The sequence below is a fragment of the Rhinatrema bivittatum genome, chromosome 3 (genome assembly GCF_901001135.1).
Source record: "Rhinatrema bivittatum chromosome 3, aRhiBiv1.1, whole genome shotgun sequence".
NCBI classification, from domain to species: Eukaryota; Metazoa; Chordata; class Amphibia; order Gymnophiona; family Rhinatrematidae; genus Rhinatrema; species Rhinatrema bivittatum.
Window position 1 is genome coordinate 193,996,627 of NC_042617.1, and position 16,986 is coordinate 194,013,612.

At 44.6% G+C, this 16,986-nt stretch overlaps 1 long non-coding RNA gene across 2 annotated transcripts in view; it reads left to right on the forward strand.

Annotated features, from left to right (window-relative positions):
* The first annotated feature begins 11,888 nt into the window (after positions 1-11,888).
* Positions 11,889-16,986, forward strand: part of LOC115087191 — a 130,941-nt gene continuing 125,843 nt past the window's right edge. For both annotated transcript variants that reach the window (XR_003855455.1, XR_003855454.1), the window contains exon 1: positions 11,889-12,039. This is a non-coding gene — a long non-coding RNA (uncharacterized LOC115087191). The remainder of the gene's footprint in view (positions 12,040-16,986) is intronic.

Below are 16,986 nucleotides of genomic sequence, written 5' to 3' on the forward strand. Positions count from 1 at the left end.
TTAGAGCTGGAAAACAGGTTGACAAGGTACCTATCCCCAACTCCTATTTCTGATGAGCATCCTACTGGGGAAATGTTAGATCCCACTCCAGGCATTCTTGGACACTGGAGTGGCTGAAAGCTCCATTGACAAATTGATTTTCCAGCTTTACCAGATTCCCACCCTTTCAGTGCCTGACCAAATAGTTTGCATCACGATTCCACTCTGTCTGCGAATGGGCCTATGGTCAGGTTCGTCTGTGGTGCTTCTTACTGCCTCATCACACAGGGATCCACATCACTGCCTCATGTCCAAAAGGGCTTACGGAATGGCCGGAGGGCTACCTCCAGACACCAGCAAGGGCAGCCCTCCTAACAGTGAGGTACAGAATTACATACATATTAAAACTTATAGGTGGTAATGCCCTTGTACAGGTCCTTGTTGAGGCCTCATCTGGAGTACTGTGTTAAGTTCTGGAGACTGTACCTCAAAAAGGATAGAAACAGGATGGAAGCAGGCCAGAGAAGAGCAACTAAAATGGTATGGGGTCTTCAATGGAAGATTTATGAGGAGAGGCTGTAGGATCTGAATATGTACACCATGGAAGAGAGGAGGTGCAGGGGATATATGAATCAGACTTCAGATACCTGAAAGGTTTTAATGATGCACAAACATCAAACCTTTTCTGTTGGAAAGGAAACAGTAGACTAGGGAGATCACAAAATGAAACTCCTGGAGGGACGACTCAGAACCAATATCAGGAAATATTTCTTCACAGAGAGAGTGGTGGATGCCTGTAATGACATTCCAGAAGGGATGGTGAAGACAGTAACAGTTCATAAATTCAAAGGGCATGGGTCAAACACTGCAGATCCCTAAAGGCTTTAATAAAGGGATGATAAAACATTTCTGCTTGGGGTAACTTGCACAGAATAGCAGTTACTCCCCTTAACAGAACGCATCAGGGTAACCTGCATGGAACAGCAGTTTATCACGTTATGTGTGCACGGCACGGCCCTCTCACCTTTTCACACGGACTCCAACTCCTGGCTCCTCGTCAGTGGCGGCGGTGGGCCGCCAGCTCCGACCTCGGGTTCCCTCCGGTGCCTCCGGCCCTGCCACGCTACCCAGTGTTGCCAGCCAAGATGTCCCTATTCATCGGGGCTCTCTGCATGGCCCGTAGAGAGACGCCGCCATCGGCACTGCACCCCTTCCTAGGCGCGTGCACATCATTAATTCTTTAAAGGGCCCGCGGCGGGAACCTGGCTGTGGACCCGGATGCTGACATCAGATTTCAGCATATAAAAGCTCAGGCCTCGCTCCCTAGCGTTGCCTTTGCAACAGGTCTCCTCGTACTTTGAGTACTCATTGCTGATCCTAGAATCGTCTCTTCATTGTGTTCCTGTTTCCTGTGATTCCTGGTTCCTGTTTCGTCTATGGTTTGGACTGACTCTTTGGATTTGACTACCGCTACGCCTGACTACTCTTCAGCTTCTCTCCAGCCCCGGACCTCCACTACGCCTGACTACTCTTCAGCGTCTCTCCAGCCCCGGACCTTCACTACGCCTGACTACTCTTCAGCTTCTCTCCAGCCCTGGACCTCCACTACGCCTGACTACTCTTCAGCTTCTCTCCAGCCCTGGACCTCCACTATGCCTGACCACGCCTGCCTTCTTCGTGCTCTGATCATTGCCTTGATTGACTATGCCTGCATTCTCCGTGCTCTGACCATTGCCTTGATTGACTACATCTGCCTTCTCCGTGCCCTGAACCTTGCTTTGAATGACTACACTACAGACCTTCCTGTGTCCAGAGTTCTACGTTACTTACCACAACTTTCACTTGGCGCCAGCTCTGATCCTAGCCTGTCAGTGACGCCTCCACTCGCCTATCCTCTGGACGTGGACTTGCAAGGCTTAGGCTTTCCTTTGCTTGAGTGTCTCCAGTTACTCATTGTTCGTTTGGTGCCTGAGTTCCAGTAGCTGATCCAGTCCAATGTAGGACTATGCCATCTGCCGGCTGCTGTCTCTGGGCTGAATCACTTTTCATCTCTAGCTAACCTCAAGGCCCACCTAAGTCATGCTGGCCCCGGCACCCAAAGGCTCAAGCCAAGGGGAATGAGGGCTGGTATAGGTGAAGCTCCAGCAGCCTCTAGCTTCAGCCCACTCCACCTGCTGATGGTGGGGACCCATAGGTTTTTGCCTATGGGTTGCGTCAATCCCACCTCAGTCCAAGGGTCCACCTCCAACGCAACCTACCACCCTTTATGGAACCATGGAGGTAACTTGCACAGAATAGCAGTCACTACCCTTAATGGAATGCATGGGGGTAACCTGCATAGAGTGGTAGTTACTATCATTGATGTGGGTGCTCATAGGCCCTTAGTCTCAGTGAAACACTTTTTGACGTCACATAAGAAGTCATAATTCCTGATCCTAAGTTTTTCATTTTTCATAAGTAGTCTTTATTATTGCTAACAACTATAACATTATACATGACATTTGTGCTACAATCTTGTACTTGTTTACCTAGACCAGCGGTTCTCAACCCTGTCCTGGGGACCCCCCCAGCCAGTCGGGTTTTCAGGATATCCACAATGAATATGCATGAGAGAAAATTTGCATGTTATGGAGGCAGGGTATGCAAATTTTCTCTCATGCATATTCATTGTGGATATCCTGAAAACCCGACTGGCTGGGGGGGTCCCCAGGACAGGGTTGAGAACCACTGACCTAGACAGACGGGCCCTATAAGCTAGATAAAGATGCTGAGATACAAGGTTGTAGGACATTTTGATCTATGAGGTTAGCTGACATTCCATCTAAGATTACAGAAACATATCTAGAGCTAGAACAAGGACGAGGCTATTTGACATTCCATCTAAGATTATAGAAAATATTCTTAGAACAAACACAAGGTTGTTAATGCTGGCAAATTCCACGAAAATATTTACATGTGAGACAAGAATTAAATTACCATATTCATTCATTCAGATTATTTGTTTATAATAGAAAGCCGATCATAGAAAACTTGACAATTATGTAACCTAGTTTAAAGGTTGGAAATATACAACTGAAATTATATATATCATTATCAGTAAAAATCATTTGAGAGGGAGTTTATGCAGTGCCTTGCATGGCACCCTACCTCTCCATAAGGTACCTTATTATTTAATGTTTAAGATTTATATTAATTTGTAGCATTTAATAAAAAAAACTTTTCTTCACACCTATTTACTTTAAGCAATCTTTTTTCAGAGAACCATAACACCATAAACAAATTGTTGGGCAGACTTGTTGGACCAGTTGTTCTTTATCTGCCGTCGATACTATGTTACTATGTTAAGAGATTCACATACAAAAATATTTATAAATTCATACATTAATTCACTATATTTAAATTAGGTTTCTAATGTTGAAATAATGAACATGGAAAATATGTTTATCTGTATTTTATCGACAGATCAGAGTATTCTGTATCATCATATATATCCAACATAACTAATAGAAGAGGCTGGGAAGCTGCCCACAAAGTTTCTTTTTGAAAATCTGGGGGAAGGCTAGAACTGTAGGTAATTGCACATCCACAGACTTTGCTCCTGCTACAAAGCAGGAACAAAGTCAATACCATATAATACGCACAGGAATTTCAAAATCCCAACATGCTTCTTGCTGGCTCCACTCTCCCCATTACAGCCTCTTGTCTCCCCTGCCCCCCGAATCACATCCTCTCTACATACAATTAAAAATTATGTATTTATAATAAGATTTTGTATGAAAAAGAACAAAGTACAATCTTCTGAGGTAAAATTATCTCTTATAATAATATAAATATTATATTTACATATGCTGTTCTGGTGCTAACCAGAAAAGCCTGCAAAAAAAGACACTTGCTACCTAAATGGTATTTGGCCTATGGCATGTTGAATGTGGGCTTGAACTTCAATGCCATGGGTAACTGAATTACAATTACAATATAGTAAATCTCCCATTTAAAAAAAAAAAAAAAAACAGCACTCAAATAGCAACAAACCTACTTAAGAAAAAACAACCCAGAAAATATTATATCAAGTCTTAAAACACCAGTACACCTGTTAGGAAAAAGAATAAGCCATGCTGCTCTAGATCCTTATAGAGAAACTGCATGCTAAAAGAATACTTAATCTCAGTCACCCAAACAAAATACAGACAGACCCTCTCCAAATCTAAAATAAAGAAATGATAAATAGAATAAATAGAAACATGCAGACAAAAAGTAAATGGAAACCACAAGAAGCCAGACTCTTTATGCAGTGTAACAACAAAAACAGAAACATCAACATTCCTCATAAAACATCAGATAATAAAATCAGGAAATACAAACCATCAGTCATAGGAAAACCATACCAATACAAAGCATAAATATTTCAAAACTGATGAATAGAACATACAATAAGTAAAAACCTGTAAAACTTTTCCAAATGCCAATAAAATATGTCAAAACAACAGATATATCAAATAGTATCCAATAATTAAAACTAATAGGAATTTTTAAAAATCCCTAGCTTTACATACCTGGGAACTTTTGATTTCCAGATGCCCTGAGATTGTCGTCGATTAACAGAAGGAGTTGCATACACATTCACATGCTTGCTTGCTCTCACACATTCAATCATACATGCTTGTTCTCTTTCACATTCTCATTTACACTTGCATGTTCTCTCTTTCACTCATACTCAGTCACACTCAGTCAGTCACTCACTCATATTCAGTCACTCAGTCACACGTGCTCACTCACATGCTCAGTCACACATACACATGCTTTCTGTTGTGTTCTTACACATGCACACTCTCACATGATCACACACACACACACACATGTGCTCTCACATGTGCTCTCACATGCTCAGACCCACACATATGCACACTCTCACATTAACAGTCAATATATGCAAATGTTTTCTCACCTGTTTCATCCCTCTGGAAGCACAAGGAGGAGCAGCAAAAGCCTTCTCCTTCAACCTATCATATTTTCTTCTTTTTTCTAGCCCTTTGCCCTACTAGTCCTACCAGTGGACCATACTTGCCCTTCTGCTCCTGCTCTGCACTGCTGTTCATTGCACCTGATGAGTGTGTGTGTGTGTGTGTGTTGGGGGGGGGGGGGGGGGGTTTGGCTGAAAATGCTTGTTTTTGCTGTCCCATGCACCATGCTTCTCTTTCTGCTCCTAGCTGGAGGTAGGAAGGCCAATTAAGAATCTTGCAGCTGTGCTACTCCTGACTGCAATAGAGAGAGGGGAGGAGGAGAAGTGCCTGCGCAGGCTGCCTCTGAGCTAGGTGGCAGCTTTGTCCTTTGTACCCCCTCTTCTAGGATGACCCTGAGATGAGGGAAGACACAAGGAGTAGATGTAGCAGTTATTCTTCCCCCAGGAGGTAGAGCTCTAGTTTTGAGCTGTGTCGGGAAGAGGGGAGGCAGCTTTTCAGGCATATTCAGGGTGATCCAGTACCGAGCGGTAGGAAGAGCTGCGTTAGTGCCTACGGCACCCGCGGTTACCGCCCGCACAGTGCAGCTCACCTACCGCTCGATCCTGAAGCCTAATTATATGTAAATGTAAGCCGCGTCCAAAAAGCCTTAGGCCCGCGCAACCCAGGATACTGGATAGAGCGCCTATACAGGATCCTGGGTGCGCGGGGCTAAGGCTTCACGCCACGCTGGTATCTGTCATTTCAAATGGAAATGACAGATACCAGAAGTCGGGACTGCCAGTCCCCCTCCCCTCCTCCCGAAGCAGGGCGCGAAAAGCAGCCTTGCTCCGGGAGGAGGGGAGAAGAGACACTGACAGCGGCGAAGCTTTCTCCCAGCCCGAACCCGACCCAGACCCCCAACCCCCAACCGGACCCGGCCTGACCGCTGTCAGTCTGTTCTCCCTCCTCCCGGAGCAAGGCTGCTTTTCGCGCCCTGCTCCGGGAGAGGGGAGAAGATGACAGCGGCGAAACTGAGCGGCAAAGCCCGAACCCGACCCGGCGAAGCCCAAACCCGACCAGACCGGACCCCCAACCCCAAACCCGGACCCGACAAGCGACGAAACTGAGCGGCGAAACTTAAAAAAAAAAGAAAAGCAATTTTTTTTTTTTTTTCAAAATTGACAATTTTGGTTTTTTTCCAAAAGCGACTTACTTTTGGGATCTGTCAAGATCCCAAAAGTAAGTCGCTTTTGGACGCCAGCAAAACTTACTTTTTGCAGCCATCATCAGTAACACGACCTGGCTCCGTAGCTCCTCCCGACAAGATGGCCGCCTGCACGGGGAAAGCGCACAATTGGCCGCTGAAGACGTGGCGTCACGACGTTTGGCGTCACGGGTTGTGACGCCACGTCTTCAGCGGCCAATTGTGCGCTTTCCCCGTGCAGGCGGCCATCTTGTCGGGAGGAGCTACGGAGCCAGGTCGTGTTACTGATGATGGCTGCAAAAAGTAAGTTTTGCTGGCGTCCAAAAGCGACTTACTTTTGGGATCTTGACAGATCCCAAAAGTAAGTCGCTTTTGGAAAAAACCCAAAATTGTCAATTTTGAAAAAAAAAAAAAAATTGCTTTTCTTTTTTTTTAGTTTCGCCGCTCAGTTTCGTCGCTTGTCGGGTCCGGGTTTGGGTTGGGGGTCCGGGTTGGGTCGGGTTCGGGCTTCGCCGGGTCGGGTTCGGGCTTTGCCGCTCAGTTTCGCCGCTTGTCTCTTCTCCCCCCGCCCTCTGGGAGGGGGGAGAAAATACAAGCGGCGAAACAACTTACTTGCACAGGGAAAGCGGTCTCCGTGGCAGCCCCAGTCCTCTCCCCTCCTCCCGAAGCCAAAAAAAAAAGCGAAAAAAACTTTGCAGCCCCCTCCGGACATCGGAGGGGGGCTGCAACTTTTTTTTCGCTTTTTTTTTTTTTTGCTTCGGGGGCAGGGGGGAGGACTGGGGCTGCCACGGGGACCGGCACCCACGATCGCGGCCGGGGCAGGTGAGCGGGGGCTGGGGGAAAGCTTGCCACCTACCCTTACCCATGCCTCTACCGCCTGGGTCAGGGTAGGCGGTAAGTTTGCAGGTTAAACGCGCGACAAAACGGCAGGGAAAGGTAGCGTTAGTCGGGGCGCGGGTTATGGGATGCTAGGGGAATAGCTAATTGGCTCGTTTGCATGCAATATCGAGCTAATTCGCTCGTTTGCATGCAATATGCATGCCGCGGGCGGAAGGGGTTACCCGGGGAATTTAGGACACGGTAGGAGTAGGTTAAAGGGGATTCGGGATCGCAGGAAGGGCTAACGCGGCCGGAACGTGAGTTAAAAGTGGCTTAGGAGCAGGGTAAACGCGGCCGCACTTTACAGGATAGGCCTGATTGTGAGGGAGTGGCAGTGTTCCCTAGTGGATGGCCGTGGATCTGGATTCAACAGCTCCTGCTTTCATGCTTGGTCTATTTTGGACATGAATATTTGAAGTTGCAGACCCTCACCAGCAGTTGCATATATCTGATCAGAATAACCAGTATTCAAAGCTTTAGGAAACAACTAAAGTTGGTCTTATTTAATCAAGCATTTGGTTTGGCTGATACGTATGACAAGGTTTTAAGAAGCATACTGTGATCTCAATGAGTTTTATGGTCATGTGGCACTTAACGATGAGCTGGTCTGGCAATTTTATATTTCATTGTTATTTTATTATGTTGTTTTATAGGTAAGTTGTTATGCTTATTTGTTTTCATCTTGATTTATTATGCATGTGATAATGTGACACCCCCCCTAGAATTGTGAATAGTGTAAGATACACATTTTTTTAATAAATTGGATGTTTATGATTGTAATTTTGCTGAGTGTAAGCAATTAAGATCAGCAGACTATGTATTAAATCTTAAAAAAGGAAATTTCTAAACAAGGAAAAATGCATATTCCTTGCTATCACCAATCACGACAAATAAGGAGGGAATAAATCAAAATACCAAGTGGTGACCTCATCGCTAATAGGAGAAAAGAAACCTGTAATTTTGTTTAAGAAGTACATCTCTACAAGGCTCTCCGGTACTACAATCATGGCCTCTGCGTTACTCTGGAAAATGAAATCCTGATATAGTTTACATTTGGGAGTCAGCTTTCCTTTACAGTTTGATAAAATCCCACTGTAAAATCATCCAGTCCAGCAAGGCTTGCTCATGGTTGTATTTTGTAGCTTTGAAACAGTGCACAAGAAGGAAATCTTGAACAGAAGAAGAGTTTTCATTTGCCTTTTTTTTTTTGTTTAATGTAAACTGCTGTAATTTAGAAAAACCGCAGACCACAGCTTTTATCATGCCAAACCTCTAGTTCACATAAGCATGCCCAACAGCATTCTTGAGTTTCAAACTGCGAAAAAACATTTTCCTTCTAATAATAGGAATTGGTCAGTGGAGTCTGAAACTGAACCAGGAGGCCTGGAAGTGTTAAGATTTGACACATCACAATCTCCACCTTTGCTTGTTTTTCTCAATGTATCCGCCGCTGTCCTTGAAAATAACAAACAGCATTTGTCCCCAGCCTTCCCTGCCAGCAAGCCTCTTCGCTCATTTTCTCATTTATGCACCAAGTACAGAAGGAAGAGCACACACACACACACATAAAAAATCTCTCTCCACTGCAAATGTTTTTCAAAGCAGCTTGCTTGGATATTTATGTTCAAAGAAGATTTTTTTCCCCTTGGACTTTACTGGATTGCCAGATGAATTGGCTTCACACCAATAGTTAAAAAGGTCGCTCTGTGGACATTTTTGTCCTTGACATTGGTATAGCTGGCGGCATCACAAGAAATCCAAGCAGACCCGTTGCAGAAGACAAAATAGTAGTTTGGAGCATTAACTACCCATATTCATACTGAAGTTTAGATGAAAGGTGGATAAAAGTAAACTATGAAAATATGGTTCTGTGAGGGCCCAGAGATCACATGTCCTTGTTAATCATACTTACTTTAGTATAAAACTGACAACTGCGTTGTATTCCTATCATTTATATTTTAATGAGAAATAGAATATTGATTAACATTCAGTATAAATTAACCTCTGTAGTTGTGTCCACCCATTGTGGGGGAATGGGGGCCACAGCCTTACAGTAAAAGTGAAACAATATAAAACATGCCTAGCACCTGAGCCACAACAGAGGCAAACCTTTGGAGAACAGAAGATTAAGCATTTACCTCTGCACCTGAGACCCGCCATGGACAGGCAAAGTCACAGTCCTTCTGAGAGGCACATTTTCAGGACTTTAGCAGTCAACCTGCCACCTGCAAGCAAGGCAACTGCCCTCATAGATGGGGACATCCAGTCTGACACCATGCTGGGGCTACCCTGCCCTGATGGCAGCCGGTCTCCCTTATGAATTCATGAGGTTATAATTGCTTTGAATAATTCCCTGCCTTCTGGACAAGACACCTATATGGCTCAAGTACTCCTGCCCATACTTTGCTCCTCCAAAATGCATAACATTTATCACTGGTATAAAAATATGGAAATAAAGCTGGACATTGACTGCAACGATAAATCATTAGGGGTACAGGAGCCAAATACTAGATATGGGTTCCTAATCAATAATTAACCATGCTCACAACCGTAGAAAGAAAGGATGGGTGGGTTGGATTAACAGCAGCAGCATTGGCATGGGGAGCAGGAAGTGAAAGGGATGGGCCAATGGCTGTGGTGATCAAAAAAATAAACAGAATGTTAGGAATTATTAAGAAGGGAATGGCAAGTAAAACAATGGATGTCATAATGCCTCTGTATCGCTCCATGGTGAGACTGCACCTTGAATACTGTGTGCAATTCTGGTTGCTGCATCTCAAAAAAGATGTAGTTGCACTGGAGAAAGTGCAGAGAAGGGCAACCAAAATGATAAAGGGGCATGTCCTATGAGCAAAGGCTAAAGAAGTTAGGGCTGTTCAGTTTGGAGAAGAGACGACTGAGGGGGGGAATATGATAGAGGTTTGCAAAATCATGAAAGGACTTGAACAAGTTAATGTAAGTTGGTTATTTACTCTCTTAGATAATAGAAGGATTAGGGGGCACTCCATGAAGTTAGTAAGTAGCTCATTTAAAACAAATCAAAATTCTTTTCCACTTAGCGCATAGTTAAGCTCTGGATTCATTGCCAGAGGATGTGTTTTCAGCAGTTAGTGTAACTGGGTTTAAAAAAGGTTTGGATAAGTGCCTAGAGGAAACATCAATAAACTTCTATTAATTTATAAGCAATAGTAGCTTGAGATTTATTTAATGTCTGGGTACTTGCCAGGTACTTGTAACTTGGATTGGCTACTGTTGGAAACAGAATACTGGGCTTGATGGACCAGTATGGCAGAAGAGGACTGGAAGTACCCTCTCTATGCTGCTTGGAATCCCTTTTCCCATCTCCAAATTCAAATTTGCCCAATGGGCAATGGAGTCTGCCTTTGTCCCTCCCTGGCTTCCCTCTGCTCTTCCTTAATTGCTCCCCTGCTCCTCCCCAGCTTCCTCTCAGCTCCTCCTTTGCCATCCCCAGCAAGCCGTTGCTTTGATATCATCATTGGAGCACCAGCACTCTGTCAATGTCATCATGCTGCAAGGGGGGGTGGGGGGAGGGAACGTGTGCTTGAAGGCATATGAGGCTTCCCCTCGCTCACCTGGTGCAGCAACCAGTACACAAGTAATTCCCTCAGCTTCCCACTCATCCTGCTCCAGGTTCATGGATGCCATATTACCCATGGCATCTGTGAACCTGGCCCGGCATCACACCCTTTCAGTAGGGATTACCCTGGAGGAGCTTTCTGTCTATTAACTATTGTCAGATATGATTTTAGCGATAGTTCTTGCAGCATGCTTGATAATAATTATATGGAGGTATGTGACACCATGAGAAGTCTTGGACTAGCCAGAGCACAAATATAGGCCTGGACTCTGGCTGCAGAGGACCTGGGCCTCTTCCATCCTGATCCTTCCCTCACCTCAGGCTTCTGGCACTGGCCCAGTGCAGAAGTTACTTAAAAAAAAATAATAAGGAAAATTTCAGCACAACGCCTGGGGGAGACCCTCCCGCGCTGACAGGACCAGCAGCACCCTGCCCTCTCCTCCTGCATGGCTTTCTGCTACCGTGGAAGCCCATGTGAGGGGCCTGTCAGCTCCCAGGCCCCATGCTGAATTTTCTTTCTTTTAAGTAGGTGCTGCTGCATGCTAGTGCCAGAATGGGAGCAGCCCTGGAGAGAGGCAAGGTGGTGGCGACATGCCAGCGCCTGGGAACATTTGACACACCAGAGGTCGTTGCCTAATTTGCCTGAACCTAAATCTGGGCCTGCTCCGGACTGTTTCTGCTCAGTTCGGCCTGCAGAAATGGACACAATACTCCAGATGAGGTTTTACAAAACATTTGTATGAGGCATTAGCCCTCCTTTTCACTAATGTCCTCTGGCTCTCACCACTGCCTTGTCACACTGTTGTGCCAGCTTGAGATCTTCCATTATCATTCATGCCAACAACGCGCTCTCATTTGGTCTGCGTAGGTACCTCACAGCACCCCCTTCACGTCCCCCTCTCTTGGATTCTCGAGCCCCCAAATACAGGGACTGCTGCATCTATTCAGAGTGCCTGCTGTGGAAATGGTGCCGTGCACCCGCACACACACTGACCTCTCTCATTAAGTCATCTGAAGCCCTGCTGTTCTTTAGACTTTCAGCAATTAGAATATGCCATCTTTGGGAATGTGCATTTCCTATATATTGTAATGAGAAGAGCAACAGGCTCCTATCCTGGAGGGACAGTAAGCGGGTCCAAACTAAAAAGTTGTCAAACTATCCCAAGGTGAAACAGCAGGGGGCGTTTAGACAACCTGTAAGAACTACAATACCCAGAGTTCCAGAGCAGCAGTGGAAGGCTCATGACCAAGATGAGGCTGAAGTGGCTGCTGAAGGTGATCTGGGGGAATTAGATTCTGCTGAGTCCATGCTGTGGGAAGGAGAGGGTGTGTCGCCTGAGTGAAGAGGAAAAGGAAGAGAGCAGTTTTGCTGAGGAAGAGGAGGAGATGGCCTGGGAGATACCCACAAAAGATTCGTCTGTATCCAGCATGGAGATAGAGTAAGTGGGGAAGTATTGTAAAACTGAACTGAGAAAAGAAACAAAAACCTGCGGGGAAGCAGTGTTGGTCTCACCTGTTTTCCCAAAAGGCACTAACTAAGGACAGTGCTGATTGTCTTGGGTGGTAGAGGTGAAGCGTTGCTTAAAGCACAACCATAGGGGAGAAGGGGCGAGTTGTGCCGGATCCCCAAACAGGGCTGTCATGGCTAGGATGGAAGCCTGATAGCAGACATTTGGCTACGGAAGTTGGGGAATGTAGTTTTCAGCGATGAGATATTAGAAGAGAGACTACTGCTCAACCCTAAGTCGAGGGGAAATAGACTGGAACTAATAATAAACTGTTCTTTGGGGTTTTTTTGTTGTTGTTTGTAAATCCTTGCTCGGAGGGGGAGGGGAAGAACTGCTGTTTTCCCTACCTGTTGGAGCTTTAAAAAAAGGCCTTGCTAGGGGGACTAGCCCGGGCCAAGATTTGAACCTGGCTTAAAAGGCTTGCCCATAACTGTTTTGGAGAGATGCCAGAGTTACTGGGACTGCGTCAGATACCAACGGTTTCAGCAGTGCTATTGTGCCTGGATGGTCTGCAAAGATCTGGGAGAAGAAATTATGCTCAGCCGGGGAGATGGATGGAGGAGCCCACGACAATATTTGTATTTTTCTGTTTCTTTAGTATTCCAGAAGTTGAGGCTGGTTTTTCAGGCTTTCCATTTCAGTTTTGTTTGCATGTTTGTTTCTAATTTGAAGTCCCTTATTCTGTGTTAGGTAAGGGTCTGACTGTGTTGCACATGTGTGACAGAAGTGCAGTATTTTGGCTAGCAATTAGTTTCTCTGTAGGGATTTGTAGCAGCTCGGCTTGTTCTGTTTACCCACTACTTAGTGGAGTGTTCTTTGGCTTGGTGGAATGTTTGCTTTTTGCTGCCTTTTTTTAATTAAGATTGCTGCTGTTTTGAGTCCTGAGTGTTACTGCTGTTATAGTATGGCATGATTTTGTAGGGATTTGTCTTATTTCACAAAGTGGCATTGGAGGGAGTTTGTTTTGCTGTCACTGAGGTCCTAGTTCTGTTCTGCACTTGTTGCAAATCTGTTCTGTACTTGTTGCACATCTTAAGCTGTTATGATGGTTTTTATGATTATTGCTATTTTATTGTAGTTCTGATATTCTCTGCATTTTTTGGAAAGAGGATTCATAAAAGAATACATTTATTTTTGTTTTATTACATAATTGGATCTGATGTTAAACTTCTGTTACTTTTTACATGATGTGTATTTATAAACTGCAATAAATATTAATATAGATTAATAAGGTTTTTTAATGTCTTTATTTTAGTTCTGCTCTGCACTTGTTGCAAATCTTAAGCTGTTATGATGGTTTTTATGATTATTGCTATTTTATTGTAGTTATGATATTCTCTGCATTTTTGGAAAGAGGATTCATAAAAGAATGCATTTATATTTGTTTTATTACATAATTGGATCTGATGTTTGTTACACTTTTTACATGATGTAACAGAAGTTTATTTATAAACTGCAATAAATATAAATTAATATAGATTAATAAGGGGTTTTTTTTAATGTCTTAGTTTTCCAAATTACTCCAGGTTACAAAAACCATATTAAGAAACGCACATATCACAAATGTCAACCCTGATTTCCCCCACTCCCCACCCCTTGTTCCTGCCTCCCAAGATATATTCTTGTTTAGATATGGAGCATCCATCCCAGAGACCTTCATAATTGATTTCCTCATGTGAAGTCCTCAGATATGATTGAGAAGAGTACTTCTGGCTTTTGTATTCAAAGTCATTATATATGCATGCCATGTATCCAAGAACTCTTTAATTTTGATGGAGGACCCCCTCTTAGCAGATAATTGCTCAAATACTGCCATTTGCTATAGCTTTAACTTCCAGTGTGTAATGGTTGGAGTGTCTTTGAGCCAAAAGTCCAAAATCATTTTTTTTGCTAGCAGAAAAGCCTTTTGTAGAAACCTGTATTGGTTCTCCATAGTCGCAAAATTTTAAATGTCCAGACATTCAAATAGACATGTGCGAGGACTCCATGAAAGGAGTTTGGATCTTATCATTAAGACATAGCAATTTGTTTTGCCAGAACCCTCGAATAAGACTACAACTCCAGAAACCATGATAAAGGGTTCATGGTGCTGTACCACATTTTATGCAAAGATCACTATCAGTTAATTTGTTTCTATGTGCCCATATCTTAGATATACATACGTCTGAGAAATTAAATTGTGTCTCTCACAAGAATACATTCTCTGACACATGAAACTTTTTTTCAGTATGTTATATGTAATAAGTGTGTCTATTTCCTGATTCCACCTATCTGCCGAAACCTGCAGATGCCCAACGGTGTTGATCCCCTTAATTGCCTTACTCATAGACGCACATGAGACGTTTTGTCCCTTGAGGGGGAGAGAAAAAATTTGTGAACTTTTGAAAATTAAGCGAACTGGACTTGAGAAAAAGATCATGTTCAATGAAATGGTGTATCTGAAGATATGCATAAAACTCTTTATGAGTTAGGTCACATTCTTGTCTAAGGGTCTCGAACATATGGATCGCTCCCGTGTACCTATGAATACATTGGTGGAGATATTCTAGCCCTTTATCAGCCCAAATTTTAAAGGCAGGATTTTCTAGCCCAGGAAGAAATCAGGATGTCCTTTTATAGAGACAAATGGTGAAATTTCCCACGAGACTCCAGGTCTGCTGCATAGCCCCTGCCAGGCTGTTCTGCAATATTTAATAATGAGGGTGTGTTAAATTGCTTTTGGTAAAGTACCTCCTTGAGCATGTAGCAAATTTTGAATTTTGAGGGGGCCTTAACAAGCTTGCAAAAAGCTGGAAGGGGAAAAGATAACCAATCCTGAACATGTCTGAGGAGACATGCTAGATTGTAATTTAATATGTTAGGGCAATCCATATGCCCCTCCTCCCATAAAAGCTGCATAGTTTGTAGTGCTAAGCGAGCCTGTTTCCCTCTCCGGAGACAATTACTCACTCTTTTCTAATTCCCTTGCTTCTTTTTAAGCCATATCGGTAACATTTGGAGGACATAGAATTAACGAGGCAATTCTATCATTTGAACAGCTGTATCCTGCCTACCAGCGATATATCCAATCTTTCCTTACTTTTAGCCATCAGGGGTAAGATGTTACAGTTATATATATTTTGTATGTCTGTTGGAATTTTAGTATCCAAATATTTCATCTTCTGGTCAACCCATCTTAATGGGAAGGATCCCGGCCATTGATTCCTTAACGATCCAGTGACATCTAGGGCTTCGGACTTATCTAGGTTTATTTTTAGTCCCGATAAAATTCCAAACTGTTTCTGATATCCCATGACCCCTGACAAAGACCATATTGGGTTGGTTAAGAAGACCAGAATGTTGTCTGTGATGGCAGCGATTTTAAAACTATGCTCTCTGGCCTCAAACCCCCTTATCTCCAGAGCTGTTTCAATTTTCTTAAGTAGAGGGTCTAAGGAAAGAATGTAAAGTAATGGGGAAAGTGGGCAGCCCTGTCTAGTGCCATGTTTAAGTTCAAATGCCTGTGACAGGTTCCCATTTTCTAAAATACAGAAGCTTGGTTCCTCGTATAATACGAATTGGGGCGGATTTTCAGAGCCCTGCTTGCCTAAATCCGCCTAAATCCGGGCGGATTTAGGCGAGCAGGGCCCTGCGCGCCAGTGTGCCTATGTTCAATAGGCCTACCGGCGCGCGCAGACCCCGGGACTTGCATAAGTTCCGGGGTTTTCCGGGGGGGGGGGCGGGTCCGATCTGCGCGGCGTTTTCGGGGCGGGCCGTAGTGTTTTGGGGGCGGGCCCGGGGGCGTGGTTACGGCCCGGGGCAGTCCGGGGGCGTGGCCGCGCCCTCCGGACCCAACCCCAGGTTGCGTCCCAGCGCGCTAGCGGCCCGCTGGCGCGCGGGGATTTACGTCTCCCTCCGGGAGGCGTAAATCCCCCGACAAAGGTAAGGGGGGGTTTAGACAGGGCCGGGCGGGTGGGTTAGGTAGGGGAAGGTGAGGGGAGGGCAAAAGAAAGTTCCCTCCGAGGCCGCTCCGAAATCGGAGCGGCCTTGGAGGGAACGGAGGTAGGCTGCGCGGCTCGGCGCGCGCCGGCTATACGGAATCGATAGCCTTGCGCGCGCCGATCCCGGATTTTAGCGGCTACGCGCATATCTACTAAAATCCAGCGTACTTTTGTTGGCGCCTGATGCGCCAACAAAAGTACGCCAAATCGCGCTATTTGAAAATCTACCCCATTATGTCACATCCAAAACCATAGCTGCGTAGGACCGAGAAAAGTTATTGTCAGACTACCCAATCGAATGCCTTTTCTGCATCAAATCCTACTACCAATGATGACTCTCCAATTACTTTATACTGCAACATTGCTGTCCATAGGCGTAGTATATGTTTTAGCGATGTGCATTCGGCCAGGATAAATTTGCCAAATTCATCCTGGTTCAGGGAGCCCGAAACCCGAAGGAATTTTTCTCAAAAAAATGTTAGCGTGCACTAACCCATTAGTGCACACTAAAATGAAAATCGGGTCTCCCCAAATATGAAAGGCCCGAACCACGGGAAATACGAAATTTCCCGCAGCGGGCCGAAAACAAAGCCCATACCAATAGGTTTGGGTTTCACACATCCCTAATATGTTTTCAAGGTGATCTACCTTTAACAAACCATACTTGGATGGAAGATATTAAGGAGGGCAGAATTGTATGTAGTCTAGTGGCCAGAATCTTGGCAAACAGTTTTAAATCAAAATTTAGTAGGGAAATCGGTTGGTAGGAAGCCACTAATAGGGGATCTTTTCCTCCCTTAGGGAGAACAGTGATATATGCTAATTTTGCTTACTTGGGGAAGGAACTCTGATTTAAAGCCTCTAGAAAGATTAAAATCTTAGCATTCTTATGCTGTAG